This window comes from Aedes albopictus, chromosome 3, assembly GCF_035046485.1.
Source record: "Aedes albopictus strain Foshan chromosome 3, AalbF5, whole genome shotgun sequence".
NCBI classification, from domain to species: Eukaryota; Metazoa; Arthropoda; class Insecta; order Diptera; family Culicidae; genus Aedes; species Aedes albopictus.
In genome coordinates, this window is record NC_085138.1 from 22733400 (window position 1) to 22745763 (window position 12364).

A 12364-nucleotide genomic window follows, 5' to 3' on the forward strand; every position below is an offset into this window, starting at 1 on the left:
TCAGCAATTTCTAATAAAGAATGCGTACACTCAACCCAACCAACACACGATCGCATATGTTGTTGAATAGGATGCTAAAGTGGAGGCGATATGCGTACACTTTACACGCGGTTAAATGGAAGCATGTACGTATAAATATGGCCTCCACTTTAGCATCCTATTCTACATCATATACGACTTCGTGTTGGCTGGGAACAAGTTCTGGGAGTACAGTTTCGGGAATCCTAGTAAAAACCAGTATCTTCTAAAACTATTGAACATATGGATTACTTTAATAGTTTCCCGTCCGATGTCCTTAGTGGAGTCCTTAGTGAATTTTTGAAGAAATACCTCCGAATTATTTTCCGCATTTCTCTGCTGATATTTTGTAAGTAATTCCATCATTCTGCTTTCTTTCAAAGCTTCATTTTAGAAATCCTGCAGGATTTACATAAGGCTGATACAAATTTCATATTGACTTTTCATTCACAAAAAAATCTTCAGGGACACATATTAAGATGATTCCAGTCATTATTGAATGCCCTTGCATGATTTCTTAAGGGATTACTTCAATGGTTCCTCCAGGAATTTATCCACGGTTCGTGCCAGGTAATCCTCCATAGGTAATTTCAAGAATTCCACCAGGAATACTTTCGAAGGTACCTTCAGGAATTATTCCAAGCTTTCTTCCAGATTATTTTTCAAGGCCTCTCCAAGAATTTCAAAGATGTTTGCAGAATACGTTATTCTTCCAAAAACTTCTACATATTTCTTTTGAAGATTCCTCAGCAATAGTCCAGAGGATTTCTCCAGGAATTATTTTGATGATTTCGCCAGAAAGCATTTCAACAATTCTTTAAGATTTTTTCCTAAAATTTGACCTAAAATTCTACCAAGAATTTCTCCAGTACATCTTGAACTCTATCTGTTTTTTTTTCACAATTCCTCCAGAAAATCGACCGCAGACTTGTCTATCAAGCATTTTTTTTAAGGATGTCTCCAAGAAATATTTTAAGTTTTTCTATGAAGATTTCTCCACGGATTCTTTCAATCAATTGTTTGGAAATTCTTTCAAGATTTGCTTCCAAAAATTTCAAGGATTCCTCTAAAAAATCTTCTATGGAATGCATTTGGAATTATTCTAAGAATTCCCTTATAATGGTTTAAAAAAATATTTAAATGTTTTTTCGACAATTCCTTTTAAGGACAGACTTGTTAGAATCCCAAAATGGCCGATACAATGGCCAACTTTGGCACCTATTTCACGATTTCGAAAGCACAAATCTCATCATAGACAAAACTAGCGTATATAATCGTCTTATTTTAAGCTTATTGTAAGTGAGCAAGAACAGAATAATAAAAGGCGCTATTGTGTGAAGCTTGCTTCTTGAGATTTGTGCGTCTGAAGTTCTGATGCACTGTTGAAGCGGGATTTCAAGACGTTTGTCCTTAAGATCTGTCCATCTTCGAAAAGTTTTGTCAAACGAGAATTTTGATTTTTTTTCTTCCTGGCATGTCGTCACAACTGGAGCTAACCTGCTTCTCAGCTTTTGTAAGGGTTGAACCAGAAATTCCTCCTGATAATCTTCCAAAGACTACTCGCCCGACAATTTTGCAAAAAATAAATCTCCAGAAATTCATTCACAATTCCTTCCAGGTGATTCTTCACGTTTTACTCACATTTTGTGAGTTTTTTAAATAGTGGGATTCAATCCCAGGTCCCAATTATTATTATTACTTTATTACAGATTCATCTCTTGGTAAATCCTTAGTAATTCCTCAAGGTAATCGTTTCACTCATTGTCTGTAAGTTCAGGAGCATAACATTGAAACGTGATGTTCGGAAAACTTATAGATAGTGAAAAATCCGCTCGTTTAGTATTAGTAGGTGGTTTTAATACTTTTACGCCGTAAATATTATAGTTGGTGTCCTTGGTGAAAATGGTAGGAAAAACAATAATCTACAAGTTTGCCTAACACAAGGCCGAACACCACATTCTAATATTAGGCTTATGAAATGAGTCATAAACAAATGAGTCAAAATTCTTTCAGGAATTGTTTCAAGCATTTCTACAGGATTTATTTAAGGGCCTCTATTACTAATATTCAGGATTCCTTGAGAAAATCTACCGAGGATTTCTGTCAGGAAATCTTTCAAGGGTTTCTGTAGGAATTCTTCCAAGGACTTTTGTAGGATTGGTTCTAAACATTCCTTAAAGATTATTTCCAAGACTTCATGCATTTTTAAACGATTTCTCAACTCATTCTTTTTATTTATAGCTCAGAATTCGTTCAATGATTTTACTACAAACTCGTCCAAAGATTTCATCGGAAACTCCAAGGTATTCTTCCAAGTAATCCAAAGAATTCTTTAAAAAAATTTCCGCAGCAATTCTTCAAATTATTTCTTACAGAAACCTTTGAATGCATTGTTCGGCAATTACTCGAAAGATTTACCCAGAAATTCTTGCAAGCATTGCACCAAGGGTTCATAAGAAATATCATGGAAAGGATCATGGTACAATTTTTGGGAAAGCTTCTTTTATTTCATGGCATATCGTCCCAACTGGGACTAACATGCTTCTCAGTTTTTGAAAGGCTCAATCCGGCAGTTCGTTCTGATAGTCTTCCAAGAATTTTTCCAGAAATTTTCAAGAATCCCTCCAAATAAATTTCAAAAGATTCACCGCAAAGTTCTGCAAAAATCTCCTTCAAGGATTATTACAAGGAACCCTCTAGAAATTTCTCCCCGGATTCCCCCAGAAAGCCTTTCCAGAAATCACTTGATATATTTTTTCAAAAAAAAAAACCAAGAATTGGAACAAGAAATCATCCAGGAATTTCTTCAAGAATTAATCAAGGAACTCTAGAAGAACTTTTCAAGAACTGTTCTGAAGATTCTTTCAGTAATTCCTGAAATATTGTTTCGTATATACATCCAAGGTTCTAAGTTCTTCAACAATGATACAATGTTTACCAACTTGAATTTACTCACAGAATATTAAGCTGAGTATCCAATAGCAGGGATGGGAAATGTCATGAAAATGTTGTTCGATGACATCATTCATTTTCCATAGCTAACCAGCATTATAGATCGGTTATGCACAGATTATGGAAATTCCAACAGGAAATCGTGAAAACTGAAAAATGTCATGATATTTTTTTTCCAAGAAATTCCGTGACAGTTCTCATTTCTATCCAGGAGGGCTGAAGTCGATTAACTGCACAGAAGACACTAAGAATAACACAAAATAATAACAAAGGGATTATTTCGGAGACGTTTTAAGATAGTTGCAAACATCCAGCTAAAGTTTTCCTTGATTTCATATATCATATGATATTAGGCACATCCATTTATATGAATATATATGTATTTATGTTAATTTTGCAAAGACTGCGTGAATTTCCATCGAGCTTGTCGATTCTGTCTTCATTTTGAAACCAAAAGCAGTTAATTTTCGTTCAGACACCAATTACACAAGTGTTTTCCAGTTTCTTCTTCTGGTCTGGTCATACAATCAGTTTCGTGTGTTACTCTAGCGCAAAATCGAATGTGTCTTCAAAAGTATTTGTTTTACTTAACGTAGTACTCACGTAGCTTACCAATAAGGTCACAAATAAAAATATGCAACAAAAATATAAACAATCGAATCTGCTTGGCAAAATTCTCACTTGTTAATGCTCTCTAGGCTAATCTTCTCAATGACTAATTTTGAAAATAGGAAAAACAAACGAAAAACTTTCTTCGCGCGCGCAAACATGTTCAGAACAACGGAAATAAATTCTAGTTAGACTCCTAATTTTTATTTTTTTCTCCGAAAACACTTACCATAGGTAGGGGGTATATAAAATCAACACTTACAAAGTAATTTGCACTTTTTTAGTTTTAATGTTCTATATTCATCATATCGATCGAACCGTTTTTTTTAACAGAATAGAAACAAAGTAAACGAATGTTCGGACCATCTCTTCCTCGTCCCATCAGGACGACTTTCAAATGTGTGGGGTCTTCTCTTTTCTTGTGTGTTTGTGGTATTTTCTTATTTTTTACGACATCCTCTTCCACTGTTATTTATCATTCAACATTCAGTCATATTGGTATTGTTTTCATTTTACTTTTTTTTTGTTTTCTTAGAATATACTAATTCGTGTGTCACCAAGCATGGTTGTATGTATATCTAAATGTGCTTGTTTATTTTAGCAATGTTTTAAGGGCATCCAGTTTGGTTAACATTATTTTTCGTTTCTTTCATTTTTATCTCTTTCGTGTATAATGTAAATGGTTGCCGCCTCGAAACGAGGCCGGCTAATTTTGTGCGCACAGAAATTTGCGTCTAAAAGTTGTTTATGACGGTTCTCCGTCAGTTAATGTCTATTTCATGTTCTGTGTTTAATTTTACATTCATAAATGGTATCAGGTTTAAGCACACTTACATTTCTAGGTAAAAATTTTGGTCCGATTCATTTTTTTTAGAGAAGTCCGACGTGGCCGAGGCTACAAAAGGATTGTTACAACAACAGCAACAGTACGGTACGTTTGTGTCACTTGACAAGCACTATCTAATGAGTAATGTAATTGTTTTCATTTCAATGGATGGAAATTGGATGTATTTATGGTTTTATGAGATGAAATGTGTTCGCTTAGCAGTACGGATATAATAACAAACAATATCCCGTAAATATTAAAACTAAAATAACCCTTGACTGGTAGAAGGAAAGCAAATCTAAATTTAGCAACTTATTTTTCAGCGAGGCCTAACCAAACCTTATAATCACCCGATGCATCTACTCCTCCAGTTATTGTTTGTGTGACTTCCTACCCAGAAAGCTTCTCCTGGCAACAGAACATCCCGAGCAAAAAGGCCCAAAGCCTACAAATGTGCACTTGTAGGTAGGTAAAGATTAAACATTCAGAAATCGACACAAGTCAATGCATCTCGTGTGTCGCGACTTTGCCCTTCTCTTTATTCTCCTAGGAGGAGGAGGTGCACCTCTCACTACATGCTAAATAGATGGCTGCACTGGTTTTGCGAATTGCATTGGCGTTATCAATTAGGTGACGATGCCGGCTCATCTCATCGGATTCATTCGTACGAAATCTAATTGGCGTCTTTCATCATCCGCATACACACCCATACCTAGTATGAGATGTCTTTGATGGAGCGATAAGATCAAGCGAAATTGTACTCCTATCGCGAGGGTACTCTAATCGACATCCCCGGGTAGGTGAAAAAATCTAACGAATAACAAATTCCGTTATTATAAATGGAAATACTGAAGAACGAAAAACTGATATTGATTTATTTGAAACAAGAACTAAAATATCAATAATAATATCACCAACTTGTACGGGGATGTTCTCAATAACAACTCGACAAGATATTACAGTATAAGATCAAAATAATATCAAACAGGATTTACCGACCGAAGATCAAACTTATACCAAAATATGAACACAAATGACGAATCAATGGCAGAATTAATATTAGAGTCCATGGTTACTGCTGGAATTCTTGAAGGTTTCCTAGACAGACTGGATTTGTGAAGAAAATTCAAGGTCAATTTATGATGGGAGCAAAGAAATTCTAGATCCTAGATCATCAGCGATTTGAATATGAAATCCTCGAAGGCGTTTTGGATGACATTTTCAGATACTTTTTTCTGGAGTTTTTCCAGGAATTCATTTTTGAATTTTTTTTCCCCTGAAATTTCAGTAATTCTTCCGAAATTCATAGCGATTTTCCCAAAAAATTACCAGGATTGAACTAGATCTAGATGCTTTTGAAGACCCTGGATCTCCCCCATTTATATAATTTCAACAGAAAATATTATATACTAGATGTACTTCGAGGAATTTCACCAGAAACTATAGGAGGCCCTCTAGAATCAAAGTAGCCTTTTCAATAAGGAGTTCTTACAGCGATTACCAAAAAAATATACATCATACCTAATGCTTTCTAAGAAATATTTTTGATATTATACAAACATTTCAACAAAAGCTTCAACATTTTTTTTAAATAACATTAAACCAAAAATTTCTTTATGCGTTTATTTTAGAAACCCATCAAGAATTCCGTCAGAATTCCTTGGAGAATTCTCTTAGAAATTAAAATTACTTCACCTTGAAATTTGCCGGATTTTTTTTTCAGAAAGAAGATATCAATATTTGTTTTCGTCATTTTTTTGACCTGGTTTTAAATCAATCGAGAATTTTTGAGGTTTTTACGATTTTTCCGGTAGTTTTAAATTATCGAAATTTTTCCGGGGTTTCAATCAATTTAGTTTAAAGTTCACAACAATTGGTTGAACTTTCACATCAAAATTACCCACAAATTCAACCAAAAATTTCATCGCAATATTTCAAAAAAGTCTTGAAAGGATTTTAATAGTAATTGTCCCAAGAACATCAAGAGAAGTTTCTTAGAGTATTTCATTAGAAATTCTTTTAAAATTTCCACCAAACAACTAGTATTACGATCCTGTTGTAAATTTCTACAGTGATTTCGCAACAAAATAGATACAACACAAGGATTGTAAAGCCAACGGTTTAGTTGGAATTCTGTATCAGGATCGAAAGAAACGGACTGCTTCATTTTACAAATAATTTTAAATTCTCTACTAAATACTACAAATTTCTCACCAGAAGCTTTGGAAGTGCACAAGAATTGCTAAGATTTCTTTGTTGAATTATGTCAATAAAATTTAGCTGACATAGCAATAAAATCCTTATGAAAATCCCGAAAAAGGTTCTCAGTAATTCTGACACTATCTTTTGAGTACTCTTCCTGAAATTGTTTACCAGACCTCCAGAAACGTTTTCACGTTCGGTGTCTTGACAGCTGATGAACAAGCCAACTCAGATTCGAACGCTCGTGCATTGGTTGATTGTTTTGATTTTATTTACTGATTTGTGCTTCGTGCGCTGACAGAAGACCCAACGAGTCTGCTGTGACTTTGCATGCACAGAGCTTACAGAGCTTGCCAAATAAAAGCAAAAAGACTCGGACATTCGGCTGCTATTTTTGGTTTTGAGATTTGTTCGCTGGTGGGACACCCCGCGTTCGTTATTCCGGTGATTGTTTCGATTTTTTTTGCGTGTTTGTGTTTTGTTCTCCAGCGTGAAATTCAAAAAGTTTCGCAGTTATTCAGCCAGTGCAACAACAGTGCAAAACAATTACGTCAGATGTTTTTCTCAGGACTGTCGTCACAAGTTATACATGCAATTCCTAACCAGGAAGGAGTCACATCGTGTACTGAGTACACACACCATTAAAAAAGCTCGCATTTTGAGTTATGTGTGAAAGCAAGTATGAAAAGAGATGTTTTGAAATGAGAATACACCCGATGGTATCTACTCATTAGTCAAAATAAAATCTTTTCCAGGAAGGATTTTTTAAGGTTGATAATAAAAAAAAACCTTAATTTATAAAATTATGTATCGCTGAATTCGTCCAACTCTCTCGAAAATAAAACAAAAATAGGTTACCGTCAAACGGGGTTACTTGCAACAGCGGTGTAACTTGCAACACGATGACATACACTAAATGTGAAGTATTTTCTAACAATAATGAAAACTAGTATACCCTTCTATTTTGGTTATAGAGATTATGTATACCAAAGATCGATTTAGTGGAAAAACTAGATTTGTTTCTTTGTTTATTGTTTAGCTACACTGTTAGAACGGTTTGCTCATTTTATGCCATAAAAACAAGTATGAAAATCGTGTTTCACCTCTCTCCTATGGTAAGTGCGATAAGTCTGATGACCTTGGTTGCAGTTAGGGTACCTAATAGTAAGCTTACCTAAACGATAAAAGTTTAATCAACTTATCGACTAAGTCATGTAAAAAATCATTATTATATTCGTCAACCACTATGGGGTAACTTGCAACAGTTAAATTTGACAAAACCTTCTATTGTTTATCTTCATTTCACGATATTTTTGACAGAAAAAACCAAAACGGATCATTTCTTGATTACGTAACGAGTTCATTTTCAAATGACAACTCATTTTTTACATTTTTTTGAACGTGTTTTTCAAACATTGTTAGGAAATATCATATTATGGAGTTTTATTCATGTTACATCTTGTTAAAAGTTTAATTTAGTTTATGGGCGCTTTAAAACAATCACCAACATCAATTCTGAACGTAGATGGACTAAATTATTTCAGCTGAGTACCCAAATTAACGACTGATATTTACAAAGTTCAATAGATGTGTTTCAATCATGTTATTTTAGCAGAAATTGTCAAACACCACTTCAAACTGAAAACTACTTAAAGATGACTCACTCTACCTTTTCAAGAAATGACAATTATCATTGTTGACATTTTGTTACGAGTACTATGTCACGAAATCCATATATATTTTATATTTGAGGGACGTGAGACCTGTTGTTAAACGATATACTCTCACTTGCAATAACTATCAACCCTTTCATGAAAAAATATATGTCAATTAGTTAGTGTACATCTTAACAATGCATTTTTCGTGCATTACATCAAAAATTTACAATACGACTAAGCACTAGAATGTTCGTGCTGTTTAATGATAGCTAACTTAACCTCATGTCCTGTGTTGCAAGTTATCCCACAGATGGGGAAACTTGCAACAAGCATGTATTTCGCACCTCCTGATTAGGTGACAACATATTTTGATAAATCAATTGCTACATAGCATTCTACTCTGGGTAATTAGCGTACACGATGCTTTACAGGATGGTTCAAATGTTTAGATTTTCAATAATATCGCTTCAAAGTCGAAAAGTGTTGCAAGTTACCCCATTTGACGGTAAGTTAATTGAAAAATAAAAGTTATATTTAAAAAGAAATGACATTAAACACTCTAAAAACATCAGGAAATTAAACATCCAGGAGTCCAATAATTAATTCCACAAACCGTATGACCGTTAAATTATTTACACAATTTTGAAACTGGACTGAATCGGATGCCTGTTCTCTGTGCTAGTAGTGTAGTAATATTGAGATTCCAAAATTCTTCCCAATATGCTTCCAGAGTTTTTCGGTCCAATCCTTCCAAATTTTATCCAAAGTTCCTTCAGGAATTTCTCCTAGTGGGATAGCTTTCGAACAGTTTTTCTCTTGATTTTTGCGAGATTTTTGTAGGAGCTCTTCCAGGAATTTATTCCAGTGTTTTCCGATATCTCTCTTTGATTTCATCGCGGGATTTTGCTCGTAGTTCCTCCAGGGATTTGTTTTAGAGACTCTTTCTTCAATTTGCTTAATATTTCCTCCCGGGATTACTTCCTCAAAGATGTCCCAGTTTTTCACAGGATTTCTTTAGTTATCATCGGAGACATTCCGAAAAAAAAACCCTGCAAGAACTCCGGGAGCAACAATCCGAAAAGAAGCATCCAGCATCTTCGTATATTTTTTGGTGGGTATTCCGGGAAGAGCTTTGGATTTGGCTCTGAGAATAAAACTAATCCCGAGAAAATCAGTAGAAAAAATCTTAGATGAATCACTGCAAGAAATCCGGTAAACAACTACGGAGCCAACGAGCCTGGAAGAACTCTGAAAGAAATCACAGAAGAACTCCATGAGAAATATCAGCAATAGCTCCTGCAAAAATCCCAGAAGCCACTCCGGGGAAAAAAATCCAGAAGAGAAAAAGTGAAAGTATGTGTTGGAAGTACAGGGTGAATTCAGAAAAAAAAACCCTAGTGGTGATGGCGCCATTCTCGTGCCTTCGAAAACATATTTCAACAAAACTCAAGTGACATCTTGATAAATATCGCACTTTCATACGTTCAACAAAAATCCATTTCTACATGGCACCAAGAATCATATCGTTTATCTAGCTTTGATGTTTGAGCCTCAAACTCTTAAGAAAAAGCCGCAATCTTGAATTTTGAGCCACAATTTTGGATTTAAGTCTGCCATCTTGGATGTTTTGGTCGCCATTTCTGGACATTAGAAGTCCTTGCCATATCAGATACCCATATTGCATGGTTTTAGAGCCTAAAACTCCATTAAACAGCCACCATCTTGAATTTGAAGCCGCCATCTTGGATTTTTAATCGCCATCTTGGATACTCTGGTCACCATTTTTGGAGTCCAGACTTCTCCCCTATATCTAATAATGCCATATGGCATGGATTTAGAGCTTAAAACACCATTTAACTGCCGCTCGCTTGAATTTGGAACCAGCCACCTTGGTGTTTGGGCCGCCATCTTGGATATTGCGGTCGCCAATTTGGACTCCAGACATCTCCCCCATTACAAATTTACCCATATTGCATGAATTTGGGGTCTAAAACTGCTTTAAACAGCAGCCGTCTTGAATTTTAAGCCACCATCTTGGATTTTGAACCACCATCTTGGTTATTGCGGTCGCCATTTTTGGACTCCAGACATCTTCCCCATACAAAATATACCCATATTGCATGGTTTAGGGCCTAAAACTCCATTATACAGCCGCCATCTTGAATTTGGAGCCGCCATTTTGGATTTGAGACCACCATTTTGGATATTCAGATCGCCACTTTTGGACTCCAGACATTTTCCTCTTACAAAATATACCCATATTGCATGGTTTTAGGGCCTAAAACTCCATTATATGGCCGCCATCTTGAATTTGGAGCCGCCATCTTGAATTTGAGGCCGACATCGTAGAATATTCGGTCTCCAGTGTTGATTTCCGCACACAATTTGTCAACCATGCTAAAGGTTACAAAAATCACCGCAGTTTGATGTATCGCATGATGGGGCTTGGTTCAGTTTTATATGTGGCCAGTTCTACCGGTGCTGGTCCAGATCACTGAAATGGGCATAACTCCGGAACGCCTTGACCGATTCGGGTCATTTTTAATAGCAAACAATGCGGTTCGATTCGAGCAATAATCCAAAAAATCGGCAAATGGGAAGTGCCTTAAGAGTGAGTGAACTTTTTTTGTACACAGACATACATACACACACACATACATACACACAGACATCATCTCAATACATCGAACTGAGTTGATTGGTATATTTGACTTGACCCTCCGAGCCTTCTATCGAAAATTAGTTTTTTGAGCGAACATATAGCCTTTCAGTTCACTTAGGTGAACGAGAAAGGCAAAAACACTGAGATATATCCCAGGACCAACACCGGAAGAAATCGTCTGAGAGAAGTCCCCAAACTCCGACAGAAATCTCTTGGAACACTTGGAAACAAATACCTCATGAAATTTTTAGATATGTTCCAGCTGAAGCTCCAGTAGAATCCAGCGAGAAACTCTGGAAGAAAGCTCACTTCGAAAGAAAACGAGTTTCTCCCCTGCAGGAAATTCATGAAAAAGTTCTTAAGGAATCCTTGAAGGAGCTCTAGGTATTGGAAATCCCATGAATAAGGATGTTCTAGCAACTCTGATAGAAATTTTCTGGGGAAGTCACATGAGGAACACCGGAAGGATTCGCGGAAAATCTTCAAGAGGAATCCTGAGAGAAACTCAGTGATAACATCTGCGAAACAATCTGCGAAAGAGTTAGAGAAATTCTTGTTGAGAATTTGGCGAAACGCATGAGGAAATTTTCAGGACATTTTCAGGAAGCAATTCTGGAAGGAAATTATGTAGGCTCCCCGTGAAAACTTCAGGAGAAATCGGTCGGAATTCAGGAATCCTTGAAGATTTATAAGAATCCTGAAAAAAATCATTCGAATCCTGGGAGGATTTTTTGTAAAGGAATACTGTAAAATGGCGTGAAAACTACGCTTAGGAGAAATCCTGATGGGAGGCATTCCAAGAGGTATTTCTAGAGAAGTTCCACAAAGAAACCCCAAAGGAATTTCAGGAAAAAAAAATTGTAGCGGAGTTTCTAGATGCATTTTTAACAGTCAGATTAATCCACGTCCACATGAAATTTGCAGCATTTTATCGGAATCGTCGACTTGCCGGAAAAAGCAGCTAGATCCAGGAAAACTTTTTTATTCATGCCAGTAATGTAGTTAACTAACTCTTTGGACTCTACTTCTGAGTATATCTGCAAGTAGTAAAGTTCGCAACCTTTCATTCACACGACCCAATATTTTATTTTTTATCGGTGCAAAACTTGCCTGAGAATTCAAGATATTCCCTGAGTATTCCAAGTTTTTCCCTGTTAGATAAAATTCCCTTAGGATTCTCGGGTTTCCAGGTTTTTCTAGGTAGTGGACACCCTGGAGAACTGCTCTCGCCGCACAAGGTTTTCATATGCCATATTTTCAGGTTCAGCTTCTAAAATGAGCTGCAGATGATTGAATCTAAATATGTCGAAATTGCGTTTCGTGCTGATGGAAAGTGCTCAAAATAAGAGCCTCTTTCCATATGGCTGCATACCTTATAGATCACTTCACGGTGAAAACCTTTCTTTCACTTTTTAAGCAAATTTGAAAACAACAGGA